The sequence below is a fragment of the Lytechinus pictus genome, chromosome 11 (genome assembly GCF_037042905.1).
Source record: "Lytechinus pictus isolate F3 Inbred chromosome 11, Lp3.0, whole genome shotgun sequence".
Lineage (NCBI taxonomy): Eukaryota > Metazoa > Echinodermata > Echinoidea > Temnopleuroida > Toxopneustidae > Lytechinus > Lytechinus pictus.
In genome coordinates this window covers 12,556,957-12,577,952 of record NC_087255.1, presented here as the reverse complement: position 1 = coordinate 12,577,952, position 20,996 = coordinate 12,556,957, and positions in this window count along the sequence as shown.

Sequence of the window (20,996 nt, the reverse complement as noted above, 5' to 3'; positions counted from 1 at the left end):
AACACTTTCTCTCCTATCAGCCCTTTCGTTTAGCTAAAAAATCTTTTACAAATTTGAATATTTCAAATATGAAACATTGCAATGCAGATCAAGGGAGCTGTCAGTGTCTGTCCTCAACGCTATCGAGAGGCTCTTGGTCTATCGCCCGGTAAGAAGTTATTAGAGAGCCTGTACATGTACATACCATATTAGTGACATCTCTGGTGACATACACAATATTTAAAATGAAATGTAGTATAAACATACAGTATACATAAACAAACAGCAGGCATGACTACAGACACCAAAATTTTAATGTGATTTGATTCAAAACTAAAAATGCAAATATTCATGTGCATTTTGATACAGTCTACTTTAATGACATGAACATGGGCGAGAAGGACACAACAATCCCTCAAACTCAACATGTTCGTATGACCGTTTCTAACATTTTTCTGACTTATTTTCAGATGGAATAGGCAATCTCATTAACATTGTGCTAGCCATAAATTGTATCTTCAATGTAGAGTATCAAAAGCTTCCCTGGTAAGCCTTTAACATTACGTTTCACAACGTTATTACAGGCGCAAAAATTTTGGAAAATAAACACGCCCGATCTCTATGCAATCTCATTAACATTGTGCTAGCCATAAATTGTATCTTCAATGCAGAGTATCAAAAGCTTCCCTGGTAAGCCTTTAACATTACGTTTCAAAACGTTATTACAGGCGCCAAAAATTTGGCATATGAACACGCCCGATCTCTTTTGGCAACCACATGCTGGTTTCCAAGCGTGACGATGCAGAGCAGCTTGGGAGACAGAGCTGGTCTGTGATTTATTATTTCAGAATATATCCAGCATGCTGGTCTTCAACTGTGACAAATCTACCAGTACCACCACAAATATTTCTCACTTATATATTTATCCCAGGTTTCACATTAAATGAAAGTTATGCCTCAGTCCTACAAAGAATCACTGTACTGTATCTCCAAAACTGCATTCACTAGTATATATAGGCCTACGTGGAGGAAACAAATATAGAAGTCAACATAATAGCCATGGTACAAAGGCCTACTTTACTTGTGTTCAAAGATAATAGCAATATGTTGGTGCTTCAAGAAGAATTTGATGCAAGAGAACAAATCCTAACCCGGGGCCTCACCCTTTGTCAGAGTATCAGAGGACTATGTACATGTACACTTGCACTACAACTTCATCTTTATGCCTAGGCCTACATATGTCCATATATATTCAAAAAATGATTTTTGTACAAGGAGATTAAAAGGGTGAAAAATTTAACTTTCAGCAAAAGTCCTCATTTCCCTACCAATTTAGACCTATAAATTTATAGATAACGTAGGCCTTTTCAATAGTCCACATCTCCATGTACATAACCTACAGCCTACAATACACGAAGGCTTATATGTGGGCCTACATGTACGACAGAGATGCCAAGTTGAAAGACCAGCTATGCATGAGATTTTCTGTGATTTGGCGTGAGATCACGGGCATTTACATGTACATGTACAGTGTATGTATGGGGATAGGCTGTGATTCATTCATGCGCGAGAAAGAGATTTGTGGGAATGAGCAATCTACATGTCTCAAGCATAAACTGGTACATGAACATTGGTCTACAATCATTGTGAGAACATGACCAACATTAAATCTATAAATTACGCTTTAGCCTATAACTGCCAAGGCTGTAGCCTTTTCCTTTGTCTTTATGAGTCTGATCATGTATATAACATCAGAGATATGTCTGATGCAGAAAAAACTATGTCTATGCACTCCGATCTTACTTTTGTCGTTTTCTTTTAATCGATGGATGTCCAGTGGCAGTTTTTCGTACGTAAAAACCCTCACCGCATCCTGGACATTTAAAACAACCAATACATGTAAGTGTCTTTCGCATCAGATGTAGACCTATACTACAGTGTATACATGTAGCTTAATATCATGATGGCAAAGATATTAAAGCTGCAGCCCCCTCTCGCTTAGGTTGTGTTAATGCATAGAGGAAAACCAGTTGTGTATTATACAGGCCTTTAAAACTGGCTGAAACATTCACTGGGAATGCAATGCAGTAATAGTTGGCTCACCACACAAAAAGGGCAATATCTTCTGGGGTCCCTGACTCCTTTTCATCCTGTAATTATTTCTAGCCCTTAAGCAGACCATTCATTACAGAAAGAACCCACAACAATACACTGACAGACCCCACAACAATACATCCACAGACCCCACAACAATACATCCACAGACCAATTCACATACCCCACCATCGTAATACAAAGGGTCCCTTCCATGCACTAAACTACAATTGGCCCATGTTGGCAAAAGAGCTCTGGTATTAAAAAGCAATGGGAGATTCTTTTGTAGGACAACCCTATGCTGAAATCCCTTTCTCTAAAGATGTTATAATCACAAGGCTGCCTTCTCAGTTCTCACTCAAGCTTCATGTAGTTTCCTCAATCCTTCTTTAAATTTTTTTTCACTCAACCCTCTCCTTCATTATAAAAATACCAGTTCGACTGTTTTTTTTTTGGGGGGGGGGGTTGAACTTAAATGTGTTTCCGACTCTCGTCTGATTATATTGTTATGAAAAAAATACTTACATAATACTATGCCTAGATATTCAACCTATCTTTCATTTTATTTTCATATTCAAAATAAAAAACAAACATTGTACATTTAGGCCTAATCAGCGAATTACAAAAAGAACATACACTGTACCTGTACATGTATTTCACATAAATATGATTCTTTGTGGAAAAGGAGAGAAAAGAGTGTTTACCTTACCTCTGATTACCCCAGGGACCAGCCTCGCCCCCCCCCCCCCCGTACTTTTTTCCTTCTCTCTCTCTACATTAAAAATATTTTCTCCCAACTTGCATCAACAAGAAAGCCCCGAAAGTAATTTTATATCGACTGATATTTTAGTGTTACTTTATAATTATATGTTCTTTTATATCTCATTTGCAAAATAAAGACTGAATTGAAATTATTGAATTAGGGCTGATTATTGCAGACTGGTACAGTGGGAATTGTTAAAATAGCCCCTTCTTTTAAAAAATGAACAATTAATTTAGTACTGATTACTACCTATCCAATTTCATTTTTAAAAAAGGACAGGCCATTTGCTAAAGGTTGCTCTAGAAAGAATAATGAAATGGCATATAAACTTTACACAATGAATTTTTAAGTCAAACAGGCTGGCAAAAAGACTAAATGTCATCTATGCTAATCACATCTACAGTGGGGAGCCTCCTCCTCCTCCCCATCCTGTGGGCTATCTCTTGTCTTGTGTACATGTAGGGAATACTGCAAATTACCTTTACAGAATCCCCTCAATGCATACAGCTAAATTGATAGTGCGTGCCTTATACTGATGCCCCAACAAACGTTTACAATGCTTTCATATCTTGGTAGGGCATGGAGCAGTAACAAATGGGCCTACAGTACATCGTAAAATAATGTTTGCAATATATGAAATAAAATGTGAGAAAGTCGTTTGGATGGGAGGCTAAGAAAATAGTGTGGGGTTAAAGGAGAATGAAACCCTTGAAACCAGCTGAATCCATATCAAAGAGAAAAATCAAAGAAACATATTGCTGAAAGTTTGAGGAAGATTGAATGAATAATAAGAAAGTTATGAGCATTTGAATATTGAGATCACTAATGCCATGTAGTTCCTCCAATTGGCAATGCGACCAAGATCTGTGATGTCACACACGTACAACTCCCTCATTACTTTAGTACTTATTTCACTTATATTCTCACTTTTATAGAGTCTATCAAAAGGTGAGGTGTTCTCTTTATGAGAGGACAAGTACAGAGGTTTTACAACATTATATCATTGATGAATCGTTTGTCATATGATTAGAATGAGCAAAAAGAGATGTTTTGGGGTATATTTTCAGTGTCCAAAAGGGGAGAGTTGTTCATCTGTGACATCATAGATCTTGGTCGCATTGCCAATGGGAGGATCTCCATAGCATTAGTGATCTCGACATTCAAATGCTCATAACTCTTCTATTGCTAGTCCTATTTTACTCAAACTTTTGTTGATCTTATTCTTTGATTTTTCTGCTTTCACAAAAGCTCACTTGCTCCAAGAGTTTCATTCTCCTTTAAGAAAAACAGAATACACTGAGCACCCCCCCCCCCCAATAAAAAATAGTTCTAAAGCCTACATTGTATACAGTGTATACATGTACAGTGTAGGTTTAAAAAAAGACAGTCCAGGGTAAAGGATAGTCCGGGCCTACGGGTGAAGAAAATGTACTCTGAAAAGCACATTAAACTCTTACAATGTACAAGATATGAAAAATAAGTATTTTAATGGTGAAAAGAAAGAACTACATGTATGCATTTTTATTTTAGCTTAATTCGCCGAAATCATTTGTGTTGGATTGGATCTCAACCAAAATGAAAATAGCTGTACTTTCTGGTTTAAAAAAATGGGGTGAAATACGTTATTTTCTCTTCTGATGACTAAATTTATAAGTTAACTTTTGCAGGGGTGTGAGTGGTCACAAATAAAAAGATCTGAAAAAAAGCTGAAGAGTGTTGAAAAAGTCTGAAATAGAAAGAGCTCCCATACTTATTGTACAGAGGAAGGCCAAAAATAAGCTGAAATTAAGCTGAAAATCAAAACAAAAAAATCTGAAATCAGATAAAAATCTGAACTCTCACACCCCTGCTTTTGATAACAAAAAATAAAGCAATATCATGTCAGAGCTGAGGGGAAGCTTGATATTTAGTAAAATTCAAAATTTTAGAAAGATTTAGATGTTGTAGGATGATTCTCCAATACAAATTCAGATTATTGAACTTTAACTATAAAGCTTTGTCATACTTTCAACTTCACAAAAAATACAATGCCAAATCAGCAAAACATCACAAGCCTCTCTTTCAATAAATTTATAACAAAAAGGGAGTAGATCTGGCAGACAAAACATCACTTATTCTATCAAAATAAAATCAATGACCTTTCCCTCTCTTATTTTGTGTTGCTTTTAGTACTGGCATGTCAATAAATTGCAGGCAATACCTTGTCAGTTTTTATTGGAATATTTTTGCGTTCATTGGTGGAGAATCTAACCCCATTAAATCAGTCCTTGCGAGAGCTCGCCATTGTCCCTGTTTGTGGCTACATGTACATGTACATGTAGAGTACTGTTGGTCAAGATGGTTTCTTATGATAAAGGGAACATCCAGTGGTAGGCCTGATCTGTATATTATTATAGGCATACTGTTCATGTTCAGAAACATTGTAAAAGTGTGTATTGTAAACAAGATAATTTCTACATCAATGAAGCCATCGATTGTGCAGCTCAACATCTTTAGACTTTACACAGATCTATCTATTCAGTACAACGCTTTCATTTCACTCAGTTTACCAAAAACTACATGTATATCAAACTATGATGTACATATATCTTAGGTAAAGTGCCACATATTATAGGGACATATCAATATTTTTTTTTTACTAAAAAGGCCCATATTTTGCAAGTACATGTACATAAAGTGAAGCCATACATGTGAGCTAATATACACGTAGTGTACTGTACCGAGTACTGTACATGTACATACATACATGTATATACTGTATATAATATTGATTCATTTTGAAGAATACAGAAAGTTTACATCATGAAGAAACCTGCTAATGTAGGCTACATCATACATGTAGGTACATGAACCTGTAATAGGCCTAGAAATTTGTACCATTAACGCACCAGAGCTCCTCCGATCATATGCCCATTAAAATCTGTGATAACTTTGAAAATACAAGTATATTACATGTATACCAGTTCAACTTCTGCACAAAAACATGACTCAGGAACTCTTTACACAAGACTATTATCACTCGAACTAGAATAACAACTTTATTCTGGCTTTATGTTTGACTATCATGGGCACCCAACACTGCCAAGATTTCCAAATTCTTGAGGCTTCTGTATGCTTCATAATAAAACTTACTTGGGCAAATGCAGTCATTAGAACGACACATGTGAGAGCATTGCAAATTGTGAATACAGCAGCATGGATGCCATGAAAGAAGAAAGAATCAGTTCAGGTTTGGACTATCTCGGTCTCTGATCTTTAATGCAAACAGTTTTATCTTTATCTTATATTTACAGTTGTGTGGCTGAATAGTGAATGCATGCTGCTCTTATTATGCAGGAAGATGGGGAGCCTTTAATAATAGTCATCCTGTATTAGAATCACAACACATCATGAAATTAAACTAGAGGTAGCTCAAGACACAAATCACACAATACTGCGTGGAAGAACATACAATGTAGGTCTACATGTACATTTTGATTATCCATAGGTAACATAAAATAAAAAAAAACATCCCACTGAACAGTGTCAAAAACACACCTTTTCAAAACATTTTGAAGATTTGCAGACTTTTGTTCTTTTAAAGATAATGGACTTAAATTATATAGGCAAATCTCAAAGACTCAAACCTGGCTTTAATGCATATAAAGTGAACAAGTAACTTAGCCTACTCCTTTCTTCAGTCTGGAGGAAGAAAAAAAAGAAAATCAGGCACCCCAGGGCTCAACTTCTAAGACAAATTTCTTCCTTCATAATTTAATCTTTAACCTGATATTTACCGAAAGAGATGCCCAGCCACCTCACCGCATGGCAAACAACACAGAGGTTGTTTATGAGAGCTCTGTATAACACAAAGGCAGTTAAACAAGGCAAATATGCTGAAAAGTATAGAGTCAAACACTAGGGACTGAATAATCCATGTATGATCTAAACTCTACCCGATTGTATTGTAATATGACTGTGCAAAAAACAGTTCTCTTGGAAATGACTTTGACGGAGAGTTACATGCAAAACATACAATGCTCAAAATCTAACATTGTGATACTTAAAGGACAAGTCCACCCCAACAAAAAGTTGATTTGAAAAAAAGGAGACAAATCCAACAAGCAAAACACTGAAAACTTCATCAAAATCGGATGTAAAATAAGAAAGTTATGACATTTCAAAGTTTCGCTTACTTTCACAAAACAGTTATATGCACATCCTGGTCAGTATGCAAATTGGCAGACTGATGACGTTACCCACTCACTATTTCTTTTGTATTTCATTATATGAAATATTCTTATTTTCTCCTTCTTGTCAATTGAAACAAAGTTGCATTTCTCCCTGAACATGTAGAATTACCATTATTTTAACAGTTTATGGTTAAGTTAAGTTGGTCCTTATTGTCAAATCTGTAAAAATTGAAATACTGTATAATTCAAACAATAACAAAAAAAGAAATAGTGAGTGATGGACATCATCGACTCTCTCATTTGCATATTGCTGAGTTGTGCATTTAACTGTTTTGTGAAATATAAGCGAAACTTTAAAATGTCATACATTTCTTATTTTACATTCGATTTCGATGAAATTTGCAGCATTATGTTTGTTTGATTTTACTCTATCGATTCAAATCAACAATTTTCTGGGGCGAACTTGACCTTTAAAGTATAGCAGATACCAAACACAATGAACACATACATGTATACATGTAGGCTACATAACCATTACAAACGGAAGTTAACAAAACGATAAGCTTTGTAGTATTTAGGCTTATTTCTTTATTTTGTTAAATATGTTCATTATTATCATTTTTAATGTGTTGGTCCAGAATTTAAACATAACAATGTGTACTATGTAGTACATGTATGTAGTCTGCAACTAAATGGGGCAATTTAGATCTTATGATGTGTGAATAGTTTCTCCCCTAACCCCCAATCATGCGGTAAATCTGATGAGCTTGTAATGATTGTAATAAATCCCATGACAAACCAACCATGAACTGTATGTAAACAATGACAGTTCGTGATGTATCATTTCAGTAGATTTAAGGAAAATATTATTACATGAACACGTACAGTACTTGAATGAAACTAATTTAAAAGTACTTGTTCACATACATGTACATGTACGTGCAGGGAATAGTTTTACTTTTTTGCAAAACTGATTAATTTCTGGTTATAAGAGAAGTGCATGTACATGTACATGTAGTGTATGTTCTGTAGTCCTTTGTAAAATCAAAAATTGTTACACTGTACACGAAATAAATTTTGTGGAGCAAGATATACAATATATTGAATGTGAAAGTGCCAGAATTGTCTTCCACGGCAAACCATACACCCGTATTTACTGAAGTACATGTGAGATGTCATTTGAATTGTTTTCCCCCATCTAAAATTACAAAATAAATAGTTTTTGGAAACAAAATTATTTTTTGTATTATAAAGAGAGAAAAAAGAATTGTTCATTTTTAAATAGTGAAGTTTGATAAATACATACATGTACTGTATGAATGGTAAGATCATGTCAGATCTATGAGGCCTCTTTTCCAAAGAAGTTTGATGAAATAGTTTCAAATGGCTTTTTGACAAATGTTTCCTTTATGTGGGTAATGTTCATCAACTGTCACAAAAAGTGGAAATATTGGTGGGTCGTTCAAATTTTTCATATTTTCTTGATAGGATGAAGGTAAAACCATCCATGTGGCTTTTTCCCACATACAGTGGTGTATTAAAATGCAATCTTCCATCTTTTTAGAAGGAAATCTTAGTGTGTTCTAACTTCTTTTTTTCATGTAAGTTAGAATTATTTCTGATAGAAATTTTAAAGCAGTGTGATAGAAATGAATGAAGGTCACACCCATATTTGTCAAAACAAAGAGAAAAGTTTTGGCTGTAGTGCGAGAATGGACGGGCCATTCGCATTGATTTTTTTTGTTCCGTGCTTGGCCCATGTCATGTGTACCAAATTTCAATAAATTCTGAGAATATGCAAAATTGCATTTTTATTGGGTGAATTGGGATTGGTTGACCCAGGTAAAGAAGTACATTACATTAATAAATCACGCTCAGTCTATCTCTCTCTCCCTCTCAGCTCTGTCTCTGCCATATCATGAGTGAATAGACAAATCAATGAACAAAATAAAAATACAAAACATTTCAATAAATGTATTGTAGAAAGTAAAGATAATGCATCAGATCATCTCTTCTCTTAGACCAAAAGCTTCAGTCTCTGTATTTTGGTTGTTCCGCTGAACTACGTTGGCTCCACTCACCAATACATACATGTAGACTGAAGAGCTTGGAGGCCCGTACGTACAGCCAACGTATAAGTGAACTAACGTTTTATAGGTCGCGATTTAAAACTGTTTTTTAAGCGAAATTAACAGTTTCATGGTTTCCATTATCAGGGAAATATAAGTACATGTAATTGCGTACCTTGGACCGGAGTTATTGATAAAAATCCTCTGGATGATCGAGAAATCTTTCATCTATTGACATTTTCACCTGAGCTGACAGTTTTTCTTGCAAGTTGCCATCTTGAATGACGTCATTATTCGATATATCGAATGTCGTCTGCTACCTGTGATCGTAGCGGTTTAGCTCGCACGTGGAGCAGATCGCATAATAATTAATATCGAAAGCAATATCGATATCACATTCGTAAATTGTCGATGCACTCTCCGTTCGTTTGTAATTTTGGCTGCTATTTTGAGAGTGATTCTGGTGTCCAAGTCGCAAGAAAACATCGGTAAAGTACCATTTTCATACCTTTTGATATGTTTCTTTGACATTTATTCATTGATTATATTATAAATTGATATCTTGTAGTTGATAAATCCTTAGAGTGTAAATTCGATGTAAAAAAGCAATCGAAGTCTGGACAGTTAATCGACAAAAGGGAGGATGTGATAACACATGCGAGCTCACACTAACACACTACCGTCGGTGAATGGGGATGATAGTAAAATGTCAGAAATCGTTGAATAAATCCCCAGAAACGACGGTTATTCCTGTCTACTCTTCTCTGTGCTTTTCTTACAAAATCTTGCCTCATTACAAATTTGTTTGAACTTTGAGATTGTATAGAATTATAAAAAATCAACTTTCTTCTGCATTATTATGTTTTGTAGATCTATGTAACCTGGCCTGGCTGTAGTACTTTAGGCTGACTAGCCTCAGTTCAAATCAACTTTGAATCCACTTTGCACTTTTGGCCAATATTGTCAATGGAATTGCATCTGATTGTCAAAACAAACCCAGAGATTAAAATTTAGAACATCATGAGGGAAAGACTTACCTGCATAGCAGTATATCCAAGCTCTTCCTCCATGATCTGACTGTATTTTTTAGCAAGCGTTCTCGATTCATCTACCAAACTTGTCGTAACTCCAGAACGAAACTCGGCCTCCACCACGGAATAACCCCGTTTGCTCCCCGCCGCTGTGCGACCAGATCCAGCTATCCCTTTCAGCAAATCTGGGTTGTTAAATTTTATAACTCCATTGGGAAACTCCGGCAACTTCTTCTTAGAGTTTGTAGGATCATCCTTGGCGTCATTATCAACTTCGTCGTCCTGTTCATCGACGGATTTGTTTGCCTTTTCAGCGTGGATCGAAGACACAACGAGAGCCAAACACAGCCACATCAACACAGCTGTGCATACCACAGGCTTGCGCAGTAAAGTCGCCATGTTCGCCCCGTCAAGAGTGGGCTCTCGCCGCTGGTACTATGGTGGTAACTGGTATACACTCTCCTCCTTCTCGCTCCTGGCGAAAATCTGTTGAATTTACTCCTCAGGGTATTCAGATGTGTATAATGATATCTACAGTGTCATAGTCACTGATGTTGTCTCCAGTGTCCTGCAGAATTACTCTTCATACTCTTTATTTGGGGCGAATTTGATGGCGTTTTCTACCAGCACCGTGTATGGGTCCAGTACGGTGCACTCGTCTCGGATCTGGCTTTGGATTTACAACGCATTCGAGTCGATGCACCTGCTACGCTGCTGTGTAAATGCTTTTCTTCTCTGTCGGCGATGAGCCTCTTTGAGTAAAACGGGAAGAAAGAGGGCGATGTGCCATTTTCAGGCAGTACGAGATTGCTGAATCTTCTCTCTTACATTATCTTCGGTGCATTCGCTGCAAGCTGCATTCGCTTTCAGGATTGTCACCTCCAATACTTTGTAACCTACAGGAATGTCACGATTTGAAAAATTAATGATTTTGAAATCGGGGGGGGGGGGGGGTCACTGCCAATTGAAGAGTGGACAACATGCGCGAAAATCGGCGTGGCAAAACCACCCTAAACGAGGATTCAAGGGCAGGCGGCAAGCCTGACACTCTAAACGCGGATTTTGGGCACATGTCTTAGGAATGCACACTCTTAACATGGATTTTTGTTCAGATATCTCAGATTTGTACACTCTAAACGGGGGTTTCATTAATTGTCAGAATAATTGATACTCTAAACTAGGAAATCATTGTTTTCATATTTTATTAAGAAAAATTAAATTCATATAAAAACGACCTTAAAAATACATGGAAAACAATAAATGGGGCCCTAAACAAAATTAACAAATCTAGTGCTGTTCATAAATTATGTGTAGATGGAAATATGGTTGAAGATACTCATTCTATAGCAAATGAATTTAGTACATATTTCTCTCAAATTGGACCAAAGTTAGCTGGAAATATTATGCCTGTAGAAAATTCGTTTAAGGACTTTTTGGATAAACAAAATGAAAGTTCAATATTTCTTACTCCAGTTCATAGAGAAGAATTACTTGAGATTGTATTTAATTTGAAAGCAGAAAAGACTCCCGGTTATGATGGCATTACAAATAGAGTTGTGAAAAACATTATACATTCTCTTGCTGATCCTCTGCTTCATATATTTAATTTATCGTTGCAGCTTGGCCAGGTCCCAAAGAAGATGAAAATAGCTAAAGTTATACCCATTTTCAAGAAGGGAGACCAATTAATTACTAGTAATTACCGCCCAATATCTTTGTTAACTTCGTTCTCAAAAATTCTTGAAAGGATAATTTATAAAAGGACAGTTGCTTTCCTTAAGAAATATAGTATTATATGTGATAATCAATTCGGTTTTAGAGAAAAACATAATACAACTCATGCTATATTGACATTAATAAATAAAATATCTACTTCTTTTGACGATTCTGATCACACCGTATAGGGTTATTCCTCGACTTCTCAAAAGCGTTTGATACAATAGATCATGAAATACTATTATGTAAGCTATCAAATTACGGTATCAGAGGGACAGCTTTACAATGGTTTAGGAGTTATCTTACTGATAGAATTCAGTTTGTTACAGTAAATGAATCAGAATCTCCAACAAGGCCAGTTTCCTGTGGAATTCCACAAGGTAGTATTCTTGGCCCTTTGCTATTTGTACTTTATGTTAATGATATGAAAAATTCATCTCATGTTCTCTCATTTATTCTCTTTGCTGATGATTCCAATATTTTCTTTACACATCATGATCCACATGTACTTGTGAGCACTATGAATGCAGAATTTAAAAAAGTAACAAACTGGATTAAAGCCAACAAACTGTCATTGAATCTGCAAAAAACTAATTATATGCTTTTTAGTCATTCATTGAAACATCTACCGCGTCAAATACTTTTAGATAATACTGAAATCAAAGAAGTGCAAACAACAAAATTCTTAGGTCTTACTATTGATCACAAGCTTACGTGGAATGCTCATATCAACAATATTTGCAAAACTGTGGCAAGAAATATTGGAGTCATCAATAAGCTTAAAAACGCTCTTCCAGCACAGGCGCTATCCATGTTGTATTGTGCATTAATTCTACCATATCTTAATTATGGAATTCTGGCATGGGGTAATGCCTCTCAAAAGAGACTCAATAAAGTCCTGCTACTTCAGAAAAAAGTACTGAGAATAATATGCAATATGTCCTTTAGAGCTCATACAGATGAATTGTTTCGTCATAAACGTATCCTTAAAGTCAATGACCTGTACCGCTTGCAACTATTCCAATTCATGTATCAGCTAGATAGAAATAGTGTACCTAATGTCCTACAAAAGAAATTTATGAGAAACAATACTTTACATTCATATAATACGAGACATTCAAATGACTATCACTTACCCAAAAGTAGAACAGTATTTTCTAGCAAAACTGTATTTTTCACAGGACCAAAACTCTGGAATTCTCTGGACAGAGTAATAAAAGAGGCAGCTAATCTAAACCGATTTAAATTACTCATCAAAAAATTTATTCTGAATTCTTATTGATTCAATCAAATATTTTGTGAACCTCATATACTTACCCACGGTAGATATTGATTATTTTAAAGTCAATATTTAATTTTGTATATAGTGTAAATCCATTTGTGTTACAGTGTTTATATATAATTTTATAGAATTTTGCTGATTATTTTACTCTACTTATATCATATTACCCTTGTATAAAATTTTGATAGGGGGTCTACATTTTACAAGCTTTGCTTTTTAGTAGACCCCTCCACTTTTTTCATTTCATTGCTACGTTTCAATCCTGTGTGTTATGCATTTTTTTTCAGTGTTAAAATGATTTATTATAAATGTACTTTGATGATTGTGGAATATGAATATATCAATAAATAAATAAATAAATAAATAAGTTGAGAAAGATAATGGGGTCAAATCATTTTCTTTTTATTCGTTCAGTTATCTCGTGATAAAGGCCAGGACAATTCACTGCCACATGTTTTACATATCTGTTGCCTTATAATAATATTATAGTTCCTTCTCTCTCTCTCTTGTCTGATCTTCAATTTACTATTCTTCATCTTCTCCTCTTCTTCTCCTCGCAGTAAAATCTAAAAATTAGACTGCCACTCTAACAATAAGTTGTTTAAAAAGTTTAAACAATAGTTGTTAGAGTGACGGGCTTAAACGACGTGCTTGAAATTTTAAATAGTGTTTTTACAGTGTTCTCACCCTTCTCGGCAGAATATAATTGGTGAGGCCGTATATACATGTATAGATAATTTTCTAGAAACTGCTTTGAAAGCAAAATTTGTATTTATCATGAACAATAAAAGTATTTTTGTATCCAAGATTCTTTCTTATTTTTATGCCATCTAGGTTGTTGACTTTATTTTGATCTGCATTTTGATATGCTTTTTTGTGGAAGTGTGTGTGTTGTGCAAGTGGCTTCCCGTCGGCCCGTGCAAATTACATACTCTATTCAAAGTTTAGGCCATCGTGATTTAGGGGCTTTTTTCTATTTTTTTGGCATTTTTTACACTCTATTCGCAATTCGCGCCTACCCGCGAAAAACAAAACACCCCTCTTCCCGCGTTTTTTTTTTTTTTTTTTTTTTTTTGGGGGGGGGGGGGAGTCGCGCATGTTTCCCACTCTTCAATGACAGTGACCCCTGGGTTTGAAATAAATCTTGAATTGAACCGAGTTAACCGAAACTGTGTTTTTATATAGACTCTTTGGGGCTATATAAACTAGTGGTTCGTGGGGTGCTCGTGACTCCCCCCTCCCCCCCCCCCCCAAAAAAAAAGGAAAAAAGGGGGGAGAAAAAATGTTGGTCTTTAATAATTTAGACTTGAATATTTTCTCTTATTTTCGCTTGTGAAATTCTCGAGTATTTGGGTAGTGACAAATTTGTTTGGTGGAATGAAAACTTTTGGGGCAGGGGGGTTGGTCGAGATGTAGCCCCTCACTGAGGACTCTTTTATCACCAAAAAAAAAAAACATTTTTGACCAAGTGACCCTTTTTGAAAGCTTATACGGGTCCGCTCCCCGTTGTAAAATAGCTGTTTAAATTTTCATCACGTTGTTGAAGCCCATTACTCTAACAATACCGTTTAAACTTATAATCAAGTTGTTTAAACTTTTAGACAAATTGTTTAAATTTTAATCCGTTGAATACTGAATTCAGTATTTCCCATAGACTTTGTACATGCAGGGATCACGAGGTCACTGGCGTAAGTCCGGTCCGAGCAGTGGGGGGGGGGGGGGATGAAAGCAATATTTTGACCTTAACTAGTAAAAACAGTTTATATTGTCATGCGAGTGAGCGAAGCGAGCGAGCAAATTTTTAGTAGTTGAAAGACAGGATGGTGTCCAAAACGTCTTTCAAGTGTGTAATTATTAAGGGCTATGTATCCTGGGTACTTTGTACATAGTACTATATCTCTTTTGGAGATGACAGTTTTAAGCCTATTTATTTTTTTTATGGCTATTATAACGGTTTTGTTGTGATATCAACTATTGAATTACAGTTAATATCCTAATGTGAGCAAGCGAAGCGAGCTAGCAAATTTCAGTAGTTGTAACTCAGAATGATGTCCAAAAACAAAGGATGTGGAATAAAGGGAGAATAGCGGCGAGCGAACGTGAAAGAGTCTTTAAAAGGTTGCTTCAGTCGTTTAAAATAATGTGCATGATAAAGGGTATAAATTCCAAGGATTTAAAATAAATCCAGATCGGGTGTGAATAGTGACCAGCCAAATTTTTTATTTATTTTAAATCTAAAGGATTAACTTCTAAATCTCAAAAGATTTGAATTCAAATCTTTTAGATCTATCAACAAGGTTTAAATCTAAATCTAATATTCGCCTGGTCACTATTCACAGCCGATCTGGATTTATCTTAAATCCTTAGAATTTAGTGTGTAGTAAGGGTATCAATAACGAAATGGAAATAAAGCTGTTATATATATATTAAAAAAAGGATTAAACAGTCGAGATTTGTTCAATGAAAATTGCTCACTAGTAAGAGGTGAGTTGAGAATAAAAATACGGGATCATGACTATCGGGAAAAAACGCTGCCTTATGAAATGATTTTAAGCCCATCACATCATATAAGCTTCCAAAAATACGAAAATGGTACAATGATGCAAATGAAAGGAAAAAGACAACAAAAAGGGGAAAAAATGTGAATAATATTTATAATTGGGAGATGATGCGACGTTCAAAACTTTGGACAAAATTCATATTTGACATATTCATCATGTGACAGTATCCTATAAAAATAAATAAAATTGTTAGGATATGTGGGAAATATTGTTTGTTGTAACAAGCCTACAAGTGTTTCATTAACGGCAATGATTAGTTTGATCAATGTCAGTAACTCATCGTACAATAAACTTGAAGTATGGGGTGTATTTTTCGTACAACTTATCTCCCGCTTCCGCAATGATGCCAGGATATGACCCCCACCCCCTGCCAGTGTTTTCAAGGAACATTTTCAATGTTTTATGATCAAAGTTGTAACCAATATATTTAAGTCATTTGAATTATTCAATTCATAAATGGATTTACTTATTTATTTATTTATTTATTTATTTATTTTGTTTTATTTATTTTATACTGCAGGGTAGGCCTGTTCAGTTCTTAAAACTGCTTTACAAAGGCGCCCTGCAGTTTAAAATACATGTCAAGATAACTATGAACAACAACAACAAACAACATCAAAAATACAAAATACAAAATATCTAACATCAGAAACAATTAACACCAAAATATAGAGTGGGAAGTGACAATTTAAACATACATAGCATTGTAAATCAAAGGAATATCATTTCGCTCTTTATCAATTCGTATGAAAGGCTTTGCATAATTTTTTAAAAACTAACAAGGAGGTACAAACTTGTAAATTTGAAGGAAGTGCATTAAATAATTTGGGTCCGACATATGCGAAAGATTTTCTTTTATGTTCAATTCTAGCTTTGGGAAGCTGAAGGGGGCATCGTAAAGAATACCGTGTCCTGTATTTCACGGGCCGTTTACATACTAAAGGTTTTAAATAATTTGGAACTAAATCATTCATTATTTTATATACAAGAACACAATACTGATATTTTATACGCTGATCTACTGATTGCCACTTCAGTGACTGCAACAAAGAAATTTGTGATGTATTATAATCTTTTTTCAAAAGCATTCTGGCATATTTATTTTGAAGTTTTTGTATCTTATCTAAATGTATTTTTGCTCTGCTTCCCCAAGATGTAATACAGTAATCAATGTAAGGTAAAACCATAGAAAAGTACAGCTTCTTCATAATATCAAAGGACAGTAAGTGCTTAATCCGCCTTACACAACCTATTGCCCGAGATATTTTACAAACGATATTAGTAATATGTTCGCACCAAGTCAAGCCCGGATCGAGCATGACACCTAAGTATTTAATCTTTTTTACATTTTCTAATTGTATGTTCCTGAATTTCACTGACAAATGAGCACCCCTCAACTTTTTCTTTTGACCAAATACCATGGCTTTTGTTTTTTGCGGGTGTAAATGCATATTATTTAAGTCTAGCCATTTACTTATTGAATCAAAATCATCTTGCAAATACTTTTGTACCTCCTTAATTGATTCACCGTGATTAAAAATGGCGGTATCATCAGCATAAAGATACATTTTAGAATGTACATGCAATTTCAAATTACACATGTCATTAATAAAAATACAAAATATCAATGGACCCAGTATAGATCCTTGTGGGACACCTGATTTTATCTTCAAAAATTCACTGCGACAATTGTTAATCATTACAAATTGCCTTCTGTCTGTTAAATACGATTCCATCCAGTTGTATTCATTGCCAGTAATACCATAGTACTTAAGTTTTGCAAGTATAAAATTGTGAGGAATAACATCAAAAGCTTTGCGTAAGTCCAAGAAAATACCACCAGTAACATGTTTTCGGTCCATTTTATCATACAAAAAGTCTGTAATCTCAGTTAGACAAGTGGCAGTAGAATAAGACGGTCTGAAGCCAGACTGACAATTTGCAAGTAGATCATTTACATTTAAGTACTTATACAATTGATCATGTATTGCTCTCTCTAGTATTTTGGACAGGACTGGAAGCACAGAAATTGGTCTATAATTGTCAATATCAAATGATCCTCCCTTATGTACAGGAGTAATTCTTGCTGTTTTACAATCTTCTGGAATAACACTAGTTTGTAAAGTTGCATTAAATAAATGGGTTAAAGGGCCAGCTATACTCTCTGCTGCCAGCTTAAGAAACTTAGGGTGAATGCCATCTACTCCGACCGCTTTCGAACAATCAATATGTAATAGTTCTTTCAAAACATACTCCTTTTTGATTGCATAAAATTTAAATTCACAATCTGGAATAAACAGAGTTTGTAAATTGTTTAATAAATCTTTCGAGAAATTACCCGAAGCGGCTTGCAACCTTGAGCCGACTTCATTAAAGGCTTTGTTTAGAACGTGAGCTATTTCATTGTTAGGTATTTGATCATTATCAATTGTTAATTTAACATCATGACTCGTGGTTTTATTTTTCTTAGGTATAAGCTTCGATAAAATGTTCCAGTTCTTTTTTATGTCATTTTCGCAGTCCTTAAATTTGTCCTGATAATACTTCTTTTTCAAATTTTTAATCAAGTTATTAGCTCTGTTACGGGAAAACTGAAATTTATTCCACCAATACATTAATCTTGTTTTTCTAAATTGCTTTCGATAATAATCCCTTTCGCGTGCTAACACCAAAAAATCATCATTTATCCAAGGTACCCCTCTTTGTTTTTGCCGCACTGATATCACGGGGGCATGCATGTCACAAATGTCCAGGAGTGTGTTTTTAAAGTAGTGCCACAATTTTTCAACGTCAGTCCCACAGGAATAAAACTCATGCCAATCAACTTTCCTTACATCATCTTTAAATTTCTCACTGTCAAAGTACTTGAATGAACGACATTTAGTTATTTTCGGAGAAAGGGATTGATGTTTCCCTTTAATTGCAGTAAATATCACAGAGTGATCACTAAGTCCAGCTGACTGCACTCCTGACTTAATAATATTGTCAACAAGTGCATCAGAAATACATATCAAATCGATTACTGACTGGCTATTTGGTGAACTTCTAGTGGGTTCAGATATAACCTGTGTCATTTGCATTGTAGTAAGGAGACTGGAAACTTTTCTAGAAAGATTATTTATGGTTTGCATATTACAGTTAAAATCACCAAGAAGGATGACGTTGTTTGTAACTGTATACAATTTCTCAAGATTACTTTCAAGACTGTCAAAAAAATCTAAATGATTATCCGGTTTTCTATACAATATACCAATAAATAATGAGCTACTATTGCTACGTTGCAACTCCAACCAAATTATTTCTAAGGCAACAGATTCAAGATCCAATCTCCTTATATACGATAAATTTTCTGATATAAAACATCCCACTCCACCTCCATGAGTACATCTATCCTTCCTCTCAAACTTATAACCTTTAACAGAAATCAAGCTATCAGAATGTTCTTTTGTTAACCATGTTTCTGACACTCCTAGTAGATCATAAGGGTTATTATTCAGCCAACATTGTAAATCAGCAACTTTATTAACAATGCTTCTGACATTAAGATGAGCTAATTTTATACCTTTAATATCTTTTAGAGCAAAATCATTAGTTTCGGTTGACCTATCATCATGTGCGTCGACAGAAATATTATTACAGTTATACACGACTTCAGTAGATAGATCAGGATCATTCCAAAAAGGTAATACACTTTGGAAAATACATTTCGGGCACTGCCAATTTTCAAACAGTTCATCTGAATCATAGGTCTCTTTAACCATACTCTCATGAAAGCAGATAAAACCTTGGCAATAAGCTTAACGTAAGGATTTACCATGGCCAAATTCTTTCAAGACTTTTCAGAATGCAAAATTAGGGAAATACACGCACTTTCATTGCATTTACAGATGAATCCACGCATTATCTAGAGTATTAATCATTTCATAATTAAAAAAATATCGTTTCTGTCTATAAAAAAAAAAGGGGGATGATTGTACATGCCATCCCCCCTCTCCGAAAAAAAGGGGATGTATCCCTCCCCTTTCCCCGGGATTTACGCCCGTGCACCAGGTTCCAGTCGGCAACGGATTGAAACAAATTGTTTAAACATTTAAAGACAACGTAAAGGGGACATGGTTTTTCGTCAACTGAATGATAGGGATTGAGCTACAGGACCCATATATAATATTTCGCCCCCTCCTTTTCCTCGTATCACTCCCTGAAAAAAAAAACATAAGATGTCACCCCTGTCCCCTGAATTGCATGGCGCCCCTGACTTTCTACCATCTCGCACCATACATACCAATTCTTTATCACACCTAAATATTACAATACATTAATTATGGTATTTCGGCATTGGAACATGCAATCCAAACATAATTACATAGGATACATTTGTCGCAAAAAAAACATAGGATAACTTTTTCCAAGTATGTTCTGCTCTGCAAAAACTCCTCTGTGCACATCTATCCAACACATCTATACAAACATATTTGAAAAAAAAATTGCAGGGAGACAGTCTTACCTAGTTTGAACATTATCTGATGATTTTTTTTTAAGTTAGGCCTATCCTACGTTTTTTTCTGGGACAAATATATTCTATCGTGTTTGGATTACACACCCCAATGCCAAAATATGTTATATGGTAATATTTAGTTGTGATGAAGAGTAAGTGGGTGTGTGAGGTGGGAGCAAGTCAGGGGCGCCGCTCGGGGACAGGGGTGGCATCATTTGTGTGTTTTGTTTTTAGGGAGTGAAAGGGAGGGAAAGGGGAGAAAATACCAAAATATGAGATTTGGGTCTTGTAGCTCAATCCCTTTTATTCGGTCGATGAAAAACGAAACGACGTCACCTGTAAGTTGTCTTCGAATGTTTAAACGATTTGTTTTAAAGTTTAAACAACTTGTCTAAAAGTTCATTTGCACAACTTGATTAGAAATTTATACGATATTGTTAGATTAACGGGCTTTAACAACGTCCTGAAATTTTAAACAGCTATTTTACAGTGAGGAGCGGGCCCGTACAGGATCTTTAGAGTGGGGTTACTTGGTCAAAAATAAGTTGTTTTTTGTGAAAAAAAGTCTTCAGTGAAGGAATAGAATGGGTCTACAGTTATCTCACCAAAAAGTTTCAATTTCTCGCACACATCTGTCAACACCCAAATACTCGAGAATTTAACAAGCGAAACAAAAATCTTCAATTCCTGAAACATTGGTTCATATATTTTGTGACTGTGAAAAGGTTTAACCCCTGTGGCAAGATTTGTTAACTATTTTAATACAGAAGTTTAATTGCAATTTTACTTTATCTAATTTCGGAACAATGTTTGGTGATCCGGATGATAAGTTTA